The sequence below is a fragment of the Daphnia carinata genome, chromosome 10 (genome assembly GCF_022539665.2).
Source record: "Daphnia carinata strain CSIRO-1 chromosome 10, CSIRO_AGI_Dcar_HiC_V3, whole genome shotgun sequence".
Taxonomy (NCBI): domain Eukaryota; kingdom Metazoa; phylum Arthropoda; class Branchiopoda; order Diplostraca; family Daphniidae; genus Daphnia; species Daphnia carinata.
Window position 1 is genome coordinate 889,117 of NC_081340.1, and position 12,151 is coordinate 901,267.

General features: G+C 37.4%; 1 long non-coding RNA gene and 1 pseudogene across 1 annotated transcript; one reads left to right on the forward strand and one right to left on the reverse strand.

The window, feature by feature from the left end:
• Positions 1–4,734: 4,734 nt before the first annotated feature.
• On the reverse strand, positions 4,735–5,529 carry LOC130689321 (uncharacterized). Its single transcript, XR_009000706.2, has 4 exons — positions 5,289–5,529; positions 5,136–5,203; positions 4,942–4,992; positions 4,735–4,790 (listed from the first exon to the last, which is right to left on the reverse strand). It is a non-coding gene; the product is annotated as an uncharacterized LOC130689321 (long non-coding RNA).
• Positions 5,530–10,683: 5,154 nt separating this feature from the next.
• LOC130689363 (5S ribosomal RNA) lies at positions 10,684–10,802 on the forward strand (annotated as a pseudogene).
• Positions 10,803–12,151: the final 1,349 nt, after the last annotated feature.

Below are 12,151 nucleotides of genomic sequence, written 5' to 3' on the forward strand. Positions count from 1 at the left end.
CAGGGAAGTACCTTCACATTCTGCTGAACAGTCGAAGACCACTCTTGTCTTTGTCGTCGAACTCGTCGAACTTTGAACACCATGATGAGGCATGTAGTTTGTCTTTGGTGTTCTCCTTTTGGCTTCTTCAGTGGACAAGAGACGAGCATGACCAAGGTTGTATTCTTGAATGACGCCGTCGTATTGTTTAGGGTAACTGGGGTCTCTCCTGAAACGCCGTTCGATTTGAAACGGGCGGCTTAGCGCCATACTGCGGTTGTCTGGTAAATCTGGATTGTCGACCTTCCACATCAGACCGACTTGATGGTGATTCTTGATGTATCTGGTGGTCCTCTTCAGAATCTCCTCTCCCCGGCGGTCGTCTGCTGACATGAGTGGGGGAGGCTGTAAAGCGTCCTTCGCCTCCAGCCTCCAAAAACGCTCGACAAGTTCGGAAAGGCTCCTTTCCTCTTCCTATGATGCGATGTGAGCTACATAATGGCTTGTTTGCTCATGTTCGCTGTGCGGGCTTACTTTGCCTCCTAGGCACCATCCAAACGGCGGGTTGAAAGCCACCGGTCCAGTCAACCCATCCATTGGTTTACGCGATTCACTGTGTTCGTGAGCGTCTGCTACATCGAGACCAATTAGAACCGTTACTTGGTCGGATTGGACTTCCGGGAGCTTCAGGCCTTGCAGGTGTGAGAACGCCTTAGATTGTACGCTCGAGAAGGTTGGATTTTGAGCAACTTGTAGATTATCTACTGCATACGCCCTTCTTGTTTGGAACGACGTCGACCCGTCTAGCAAACTGATGACGAAGTCCACGATGTGAGCATTGACTGGAGTAAACCCCCCCCCCCGTCGTAAGAGGTCACGTTGATCTTCGTTGTTTGCCCTGATAAACCTAGTTGAGTTCTGGCCACATCACTTCGGATTAAGGAGTCGCTTCCACTTTCTAAATATCCAAAGGTATCGAAGACCTACTCCCCCTGTTGTAGAGGAACAGGAGCAATTTTGAAAAGCACTTGGCGTGGTGTGTTTAACCCAGTGCGTGATACGGCACCAAGGAAGGCTTCGCCGACTTTGTTGTCGAAAGTTACTCGACGCGGTGGTTTCGATTCTGATGTAGTCTTGTAGTCACTGGAGATGCTTGCATTGGTTCTTGTCGAAAACTCGGAACCATGAAGTAACGTCAAGTGCCCCGGATACTTGCATCCTTCGACCGTACATCGAATCGATTTCTGTCTGCAGAGTCGACTGATGTGTTTGCCCGTAAGGCATCGGAGACACCTGCCTGCTTTGAAGACTGTCTCTGCTCTTTGCGTTGGAGACATCTGCTTGAAAGTGTTGCACTCTCCAATTCTGTGGATTGGCTCTTTGCAAACAAAGCATGTTGGGCTGCGTCTTGTTTGGCTAAACGAGGTTGTATTGGGGGGTTCACGCGCAAACCTCCCCCTTTTGTTTGCAGCAAGTTGTTTCAGACGTTGAGGTGGTGACGTGATTGATGGTAGAAACATAAGGAGTTGGATATCCCTTCCCATTCTTCTTGGGCACAACTGGTGGTGGTAGAAGCGCTGGAGGACCAGCCATAAGTTTTGCGAATTCTGAACCCTTCGACTGGAGGGTTAACCAGTCGTCCAGATCGACTATTGAAGGTAGCAGGGTGCATCTTCATCACTTTTCCTCCCCATCTTTCCCGCAAGGTCTTCGGCAACTTGGCGACGACGTGCATTAGGTTGCCCAGCGATTCTAGCTCGCTCGCAAGTCCAGTGTTTGACAGGGCGGAGACTGCTCCATGAAGCTTGTTGGAGAATGTCTTCAAACTGGCGCTGTCATTTGGCTACAATATATCAAGGTAAAATGGGAGGGATTACATTCACTTTTACTTGTTAAATGCTTGAGGAATGTAAGAGGCGGAGCTTCCCTTGGGTAGTCTTTGGGCTCGTTACAGATATAACTTTTAGTATTTAGTAACATTTAGAAATATTACTGAATATTTTTCAACACAAGAGCAGCATGACAGTGTAAGAGGGACTTTTTATATAGAAACAGAACAAAAAGAGCAGGAATTGTAAGTCTCGATTTCGAAAAAGCCTACGACATGGTAGATAGAACCTTTTTATATGAAGTACTATTCAAATTTGGTTTCCGTAACATCTTTATAAATTATATAAAAATTTTATACGAAACTTCCTCTAGTAAAGTTTTTATCAACAAAGTATTTGGAGAAGAAATTTCCCGAACAAGAGGAATAAGCAAAGGGTGTCCATTGGCAATGTATTTATATACTGTTTTTATTAAGCTCTTTCTTAGAATAGTCAAAAAGAAATTGAACCAATAAAAATAGCCCAGGCAAGTCACCAAGGTAGTGCTTTCGTAGACCACATTTCAATTTTTATTAAGAACCCGAAGGAACTAACAAAACTGTGTAACGAGCCCAAAGGCTAACAAAAGGAAGTCTCGCCTTCTACACCCCTCAAGCATATAACAAATAAAAGTGATTGTAATCCCACCTTTTTTACCTTGAGATTTGTGTCTTGTTTTAGTATAAATACCGCATGCTTGTACCATGTTATTTGGAGTTTTTTGGAAACCCACTGAAAATACACGGAGTAAAAGAAACTTTTACAACTCGAACGATGCATTGAAGTCTTCAAGAATGCCACAAATTCAAGGGTAAACAAAGAAAAATCCCATTTTTTTTTAAATAAGTGAAGAAACGGAACAAAAAACTTAAACCAGAATATTACGGCCAAATAAATTTATAGTAGCCTAATAAGCGAAGAAAAAAAAATCCAAAAATCATTTTAAATATCTAAATATAGATTTTAAACCTGGATTTAAAGCAATAACGAAAAAATTTTTATCTCCACAATTGAAAGAACACTTGTTTTTACAAATCCACAACGTTCTCCCAACAGGACAGGACAGATTGATAAAATGCAAGCAAGATTAATTTAAAATTAACCAAAAATGTGATCAGTGCGACGAACAGGAAAATATAGATCATTTTTTAAATTGTAAAATAACAAAACCATCAGTAAAAGTAGTCACAAGAAAAATTGCAGCAATATATAATAACACTTTCATCCCACCTAAACAACAAATTTATCTATTTTGACTTCCCTGAAAAACCTATGAGAAGTCAAAATCAAGCAATATTTTTAGCAGCTAATCTTAGTTTAATTCTATGGAAGAAAAACAAACCAAACCCTAGTAGAACAAGATATCTTCACACAATCTTAAAGATAGCGATACATCTATGGCAAATACATCTTAGATATCTTACTACTATCTTTGTACTAGCTTTGTACTAGCTAAATGTCATGGGGTGGAGATATCTTGTTTATATATCTTACGAATATCCTAAAAGCCACTTTCTACATAACTGTATAGGGAACTTATCGCTCTAAAATAAATAGTAAATACAAAAAAAAGAATACATTTTTTAAAGACAGTTTATTTTTAAAATCCGAATTACAATTGGCAAAGAAACACAAGTTACAAACTGTGACAGGAAGACATTCAAGTCTTATTATTAATTAGAATCGCTGCTGTTGTCTTCCGCCGCAAGTTTCGCTTGTTCTGCCACAAAACGCCCTTTTGCATTATGAAGATACGATTTGGTTTCAGCGACGAACACTTCTTTTTCCAGATCTTTAAACTTTGAATTGGAGATGATTCTAACTAAATATAAAATATTTTTATTTAACTACTTATTTTACTCTTTACTTATATCTCTTCTCTATGTAAAATGGTTACCTCTTACTAATTCCGTTATACGACAAGAGTGGATTCCTTTTTTTCCCATTCCGCCGTTTACTCTCTTATCACGTCTCCCAAGCCAATTTACATCCTTAGAGAGTGAATCTTCAAATACTGTTCTCCACGCTCTTTGTACACATAGTCGCCTTCAGAATTTTTGGAATTCTTTTTTCCTGAAAGACGGATTTTTCGGACTATCTATTCGTGAATGAAAGAGGAGTTTAACATACTAAATGAAATATATAAATTATTGAAAACTTACTAGCTTCTTCAGATTTTCATCTTTTTTAAGAATTTTTTCGAATGCTTCCAATACTAAGTTTTTTAATGGAAGAGAAGCAATGCCTTCATCTATTTCCTCAATGCATTCGTTAACTGGATTAATTTTTTTATCGATCATAGACAACTTTTCATTAATCTTGGCAAGGTCAGAGAAGTATTTCTCTTTGTCGTGATTGACTTTCTTTGGAATGGGAAGAGACGATGGAGAATCCGTAGTATAATAAGACGAAGAATCTCGGGATGTAGAAGGGCCGGAACTACTTTCAGCATCTAAAAAAATATGGTTAAGGATTATACGTTTAAAATGAAAATATTCTGATTAGTTACGAAGTTGCAGATGATGTGATTCATTTGGCCTATAGCTTGTTATTGCTCCAATATTTTGCTGGCTCGGAAATTCAGGGACAGTTGATGGTGTTTGATAAGAAGAATTCATTAAATGTGAATTATAGTTCCAGTACGGCTGCTGCATTCCCCAGTTGTAATGACCACCATTGTAATTAAATTGCGGATGCATATTTTCTGATATGTTAACAATAAACAAAATAAAGAAAAATATGTAAAACAGTATTGAAAAAGAGGTTGATGAAAGAAAGGTATTTTTTATGATTACCGAACTGGTTGGTTCCATATGAGTCGTCGGAATTACCTTTTCAATGCACAAGAATATTTTGAAAAAAAAGGTTTCATTAAACTAGAATTAACATTACCAGACTGAATCGACTGTTGAATTTGCATATCCACAGGAGACGACGAATCTTCTGTAATTATAGAATAAGGAGAGTAAGGTAATTATAGAAGGAGTGCACTGCACATTTAATCCGAATAGTAACGGCGAACAAAAACACGATATAATAGACAAGACAACAGTAACTGAACCAAAAATTAAGAAGTAAATAATATCATTATTACCAGGTTGAAACGATTGTTGACTTGGCATATGCACAGGAGACGATGTATCTTCTATAATTATAGAATAAGTTAGGTAATTACCGCAAGAGTGACCGGCACATTTGTCCGAAAAGAAACGTGAAACAAAAATAAACGATATACTAGACGAGACCACAGTAACTGTACCAAAATAACGAAATAAGCAGCATAATTACCAGGCGCATTCAATGACAGAACTTCGGCATTGGAACGCACTATTAACGCTTCCAGACTTGACATATCGCTATGAGGTAACGAAAATTTTTCAACTTAATGAAAAATTGCGTTGCATGAATGTTATGCAACAGTGTATTAAATATTATAATTACGAGACGAATTTGACGAAAGGACCACAGCATTAGAAGACAAACGTTTATCAGAACTGGAGGAACCTCTCTTACTAGTAGAAGCAGCAGCAATGACTAAACGAAATGACAATAAGACTTGGTTTATAGGTTTGTTAAAAGTTCAAAATCAATTATCCTTTTTAGTTGACGTTGAAGCATTGCTGGAATGTTTAGAAACCAACAAGGCTCTAGGAGGTATTGGAAGCAAAGTAGAAGTGGCCATTCCTTTGACAGAGTTTGTATGGGAGGCTTTCTTAATCGTCTTTCCTTTGCTGGGTGCTGATTTTTTAGGTGGGCTGAGAGACTCTTCCTCGCTGTCTATTTCTGTTGTTGATTGTCCAGGTATATTTAGTTTTTTTCCTTTTAGTTACTCGTTTTCCTCTGCCTGAGTTTTCTTGATTAAGAATGGGCAGGCCAGTTTCAACACGGGGAAGACTTGTTCTTGCTTCTTCATACGTGTCTTTAAAAAGGAAGCAATATTGTTACATTAAACATACAAAATGAAGTAGTAACGCAAATTACCAAAAGTTCCAATTATTTGGAAATCCTCGTATCTCTGCCATGTTTCCTCATCAGGTGGAACGCCACACTACAAAATTTGGATTTGATGTGCAGCTGAATAACTATCATTCGGCAAATAGAGAATGTCTTCCTCTATCCAATTTTCTGCCACTACGTAAAGCCAGTTATCTATTATAGGTAATATTTTGGGAACTTCAACAATACAACAACAATACAAAGGTATTGAATATCTCATAATATATCTAGCAGTTAGCTGGTAGATATCTATAAAGACATATAAAATTGATATGACGTTTTGATATACAATAGATATCTTAGAGAACTAAATACATCGGGTAGACATATATATATCTTAAAGATATCTTGTTCTACTAGGGAATTTCACATATCATTTTATGAATTCAATAAAAGTCTTAGAGAATAAATTGAGAAAATACTCAGGTTATATAAAATGGTTTGAAACTTAACATTTTGTATACATTCCAAAAGGCCTCCTTGTGTAAAAAATAGAAACATTCAAGGACGTAATCTAGTAAAAAAAAAGTACCTAGAGGGCTGACTGCTTGGGAATACGGGAGGCTGTTGACATCAAACTTTTTATAGCCACAAAGTCGTTATTGGGTGAATCACAGGTTAGTAATGACCATCTTTGCGGCGAATTTTAGTATTTTCTTAAATGCCACCTAAAAAAAAGCTTCTTCACATTTTTTCATAGAGATTTATTACAATCTCACTTACTTCTTTTCTCAAGTATATTGTTTTTGCTTTTTCAGTAAAAATAGTAAAATTTTTTTTTGTATTTCATTTTTGTTCCTTTTTTTCTCTTGTTCAAACACAAGCACCTTTTAATCATATTCATAATTATCAAATTCCACTTGCTTTCTATTTCGACTATACACTTTCTTAAACTTAAAAAAAAAAAATACTTGTACATTTGTAAATTTCTTTCCTCTTTCATTCCTCACAATTCAAATTCTTTCTTACTTTATACTCATCAGATATTCTAAAACTCATCTACCTGCACAAAATACATAACAAAAAAATTTAAAAAAATATATACACACACACGCACAAATCATAAATATATCAATAATGGAAATTAAACAGGAGAGAACCTTTTTTCTTGTTTCAAGGAGGTGGACTTTGTTCCTATGGAAATTGAAATACATAGATGGTTAATGAGACTTGGAATAGTGGAGGATCAACTAACGGTCATTGATTTACTCTACCATACAAAGCAAATTGTTGCAAAATTCAAAAACCAAGATTTGTTAGAAACTTTCTTTCAGCAACATTCCAAAGGAATAGAGTTCGAAAAACTAGGGAAAAAATACCTAATCCCGGTTATAATGGCAGGAAGTCAAAGTTATTGTGGCAGAGGGAAAAAATGTTCCAGATGAATTGGACTTTAAATACACCCACACAGCCTTTGAGCAATATGGGAATATACGTCAAATAGAATGGGAAAAACCGGTTTTCGAATTATTAAAAGCAAAACGGGAAAGACTTGTTGTGGAAATGATCGTGACTATAAAATTTTAGCAAAAATTTTTCAAAGACAATTTTAGCAACAATTTTTCAAGGCTAAAAAATATTTTACCGCAAGTAATAAGTCATGAACAAACCGGTTGAATAAACAATAGAAATATAACCCAGAACCTAACAACATACAGAAATATAATTGAATGGTTTTCAGATGAAAATACCAACCTCTAGAAAAAACACCAAACTGGTTGTAAGTAACCATAAGCCAAGTGCAGCAACAATAGTAAGTTTGGACTTTGAGAAGGCTTACGATATGGTAGACAGAATTTTTTTTATATGAAGCTATGAAGAATATGGGTTTTCAAGATTTATTTATTAAATATATAAAAATTTTATACGAAAATTCAAGAAGTATAGCATTTGTGAATGCGAAATTTGGAGAAAAAATTTAACTAAAAAGAGGGGTAAGGCAGAGATGTCCTTTAGCAATGCATTTGTATATAATTCTTATTGAACCTTTTTTAAAACATCTCAAAGCTAACGTAAAACCCGTGTATATTGCCAAATCTAGTCATCAAAAAACCGCTTCCGTAGATGATGTAACGATTTTTATTAACCACCATGATGAACTGAAAGAACTAAAAGAATGTGTTACGGAATTTTAGGAGGCAACAAATTCAAAAATAAATAAAAATAAGTCAAATATGTTAGAATTAGGAGCATGGGGGAAGAATTGTGAAAAACCAGTAACATGAGAAAAGCTGCAGAACCGGTAAAAATGTTAGGAATCATTTGGTACCGAGACATTGAAACAACAATAATACAGAACTGTAAATTGGTATTAGGAAAAATAAAACAAATTTTACATAACATTTTCAACAGGCTGTTAACAAAAAGCAATCTTTTTTAACACTTTTATTTCTCCAAAATCCTTTCATCTGGCAAAAATTTTACCTATACCTAGGGGGCACACGGAGAAGATCCAGTAAATAGGACCAAATTTTATTTGGCAGTACAAATTAGAAAGATTAGCAAAAGACGAGCTTTACCTTGCAGTCGATGAAGGAGGATTAAACATAAGCAATGTTCAAATGAAATATCGTTCCCTCTTTTTAGAAAACCTGATTGTTCACTTAATGAAAAATCCCAAAAGCGAAAATGGGAAAATGCTTAGTTACTGGTTAGGATTTAAACTGAGAAAAATTATAGACATTACACCTGGACCTAGCTGTGATAAACCTCCTTTATTTTTAAAAAATGTTGTGGAAGATATTCACAAAATAGGACAAAAAAACAATATTAACCCAGGAAATTAAAACCAAAGAAATATACCATATACTAGTCAATGAAGTTAAAAAAAACCTATGATAATTACAAAAAATCCAAATACAAATTTTAGACCAGGTTTTAAAGCACTAACACAAAAATTTTTAACACCTTTGCAAAAAGAATATCTTTTTATGCAAATCCATAATTTACTCCCAACCAAAGATAGATTAATTAAATGTAATCAAATAAAATTATCTACCTGTGACCGATGTGAAGAAATAGAAACAATACAACACTTATTTCAATGTAAAGTAACTAAACCAGCAGTTAAATACATTCAAAGACGCATTTTAAGAATATACGAAAAGAAATTTTACCCAAATCCAAAAGGGAAATCTAATAAATATAGGTGTTTTAACACCTATATTTATTAGATTTCCCAAAAACTATAATACAAAAGCAAAATAAAGCAATTTTTTAGCAGCAAACCTAAGCATTATCGTGTGGAAAAAAAGAAAAAGGAAAATTTTATGAATGAATTTATTACCTCTTTAAAATTAGAAGAAAAACAAATGGAAAATAATCCAAATTTTAATTTATGGTTTTTAAGATAATTAAGAAAATATAAACAAATAATGCAATGTAAAAAAAGTACCTAGAGGGTTGACCGCTTGGGAAACCCAAGCAACATCAAAGAGACCATGTTCCTGTTCAACCAGCAACGTCTTCCTACCAGGACCAGATGCCATCGGTTGGATCCCACCAAGGACGTGTTATGCCCCATCGGCCACCCACACCCTGAAACCGATGAGCATCTGATGTTCCAGTGTCCTGCTCGCCTCACCGTTTGGAGCTGGTTGGAGGGAACTGTGCGTCGAATGGGCTGAAGTTCGACAAATGAAGATTTGATTCGTGGCCATTTTGGGCCGAAAGTCAATCTCTGGTAACATTTACTCTTCTGGCTGCATACCTCTTCATCACCTGGAAGGCAAGAACACATCAAGGTTCCCAAGTCAACAAGAAGTAGAGAGCCTATGGAAAACCCTTCGTTACCCTAGATAAGTCCTCAACCTTCCTTTTCTTTTAGTTATGCTTTATATTTTAGTATCATTTTGTTTTCCTTGTTTGTATTTCTACCAGAATTGGTCAAATATTTGTTTATTTTTGTTTATTGTAAATTTTCCCAAAATGTCAATTAGGGGAGACTGGGGTGTGTTGGGACACGTTGTTTTTCGGCCATATCTTCGACACAAATTACTCGATTTTCTTTTTTATTGTGTCAATATATTGCCTGCTTTTTCCTTTACCGCCATGATTTTTTTCAGATTTTTAGATGAAATTGTGTACCGTCTACAGAATTTTAAAGTTTTGAAAAATTTGGGGGAGGAGCCTGTGGTGTTGGGTGAATTGGGACAAAAGGGTGGGTGATGTGGGACAGCCTCAGTTTATACTTATAAAATGCATTTTAAAAATTGTAATAAATCAGAAGGATACTACTAAATGAACTATTTATTTAAGAAAAGTTAGTTAGTTAGAAAAGTAATTTTTTTACTAATTAGTGTAGCGCTATTTTTGTAGCTCCGCCTTTAACCCCACCCACCACTGTTCCATTTCAGCAGTCCCAACCAGCACCAAAAAAGTCTGTTGTACGCACGTAGAACAAACCTTGTCTCGTCAGCTCCAGGAAGTTAAGCTACGTCGGGTTCCGTTAGTACCTAGATGGGTGACCGCTTGGGAATACGGGATGCTGTTGGCATCAAAACTTTTATATCCACCTAGCCGTTTTTGGATGAATCACAGGGAAGTACGAACCATCTCGCGGTAAATTCTAGTATTTTCTAAAACGCCACCTAGTGGTCAGTTTTTTAATTTCATCTTCTATAAACTAAAGGTATTTTTAAACGAAATACAAAAAGAATGGTGCATTTCCATGAGAAAAGTGACCTCTTTAAAGAAAGTGAATTTTATTTGTTTGCATTTTTGTGGTTGACCGAACGCGATGGTTACCAGTCTAATATCCTTAACTATATAAATCAATTGTACTTGTGCTGGTTTTAATGGACATTACTGGAGTGTATTCATTTTATTTTGGAACTGAATTGTCAACGGCCATACCACGTAGAACAAACCTTGTTTCGTCAGCTCCAGGAACTTAAGCTACGTCGGTTTCCGTTAGTACCTAGATGGGTGACCATTTGGGAAAACGGGATGCTGTTGGCATCAAAACTTTTATATCCACCTAGGCGTTTTTGGATGAATCACAGGGAATGTTTCTGACTCTCGTGCAAAAGTAGCAACAGAGAGAGATGAGAGGGATGAGAGATGAGGGTGAAACGTAATGATGGACGAGGTGATATAAAGAAAACGAAAATTTCTTTATTTCAGGGAAACGAAAGTCCACACGCTTGATTTGAAGAGAGAAAAAACAGGGAGAAAAACTGAGTCGAGACTTTAAACAAAAACTGGACAAAGAGAGACCAAAACAAGACAACTTGTCTGGGTGGCTTACAATACGAATACTGAATTACTACTACCCCTTTCCCATAGAAAGGGGTAAAAGGAAAACAAAAAATGGGCACGCGATTCTAGGCAGGCCCGTGCCCCCTACAGCCCTGCCCGCGAGGGCAGCACCGTTGTTGACAGCGGGACCCACCGTTACAACAGGTGCAAGAACAAAATTCACAACGACACTTCTGACGTCACACAAAAAAACAGGAAATAAATGAATACAATGTGAAAACAAGGTCTTCTAGCAGCTGGAGATGGCCCATCCTAGTGCGATGACAGGTTTGTGTACGCCTTTTTTGGTGCACATAATACCTGATGGTGGTCGTCTGTGTTGCATAACGTGCAACGTCGGGGATGGGGGCAGTCTGCGGTCTTTGTGTGTCCGGTGACGGCGGTTGGGACGAAACAACCAAAACACCGTCGCTGGGCAAACAGGAGCTCTAATTTGTCCTTGTTTGTGAGGAGCATGAACTCCTCACACTCCGTAGTCTTCTTCCGGCAGGGGGTTGGTCCCAACACGTGAGACTTCAGGAAACAAAGGATCACCGGCGTGTGTAGAGGGACGACGTACGTTGGACGGGCTGGATTTGCGGCCGGGGTGGGTAACTGAGCACCGGCCGCCCTTTCCCGTTCCTTGTGCAAGAGAGACCCGACGTACCCACTCATCAGGGTCTCTCTTTCGCTCCTGAAATGAACATGGACGTTCACGAGATCGTCGGACAGTTGCTTGATCTCTTTGTCAAGGTTTATGATTGCCCGCTGGTAACCATAAACCTTGTCGACGGCCTCCTTTTTCGCCCTTTCGAGCTTTTCTATTGTCTCTAGAAGATTGGCCGCACACTCCTGTTCCATCTCCCGGCTCACCTTTAGCTTTTCTTTTACGGATGCCGGCGATGGAGGCGGATATTCTGCCATGTTGAACGTTAAACGTAGGAGTCGCACAGGATCACTTCACGCTTTGACGAGGTTAGGTCGACTGAATGCCGTCTGCTAGTGTAATAGGTTAAACAGTTTCCTGTGTTACTAAACAGCAACCGACCTGACTTTTGTCCTTTGCCCTA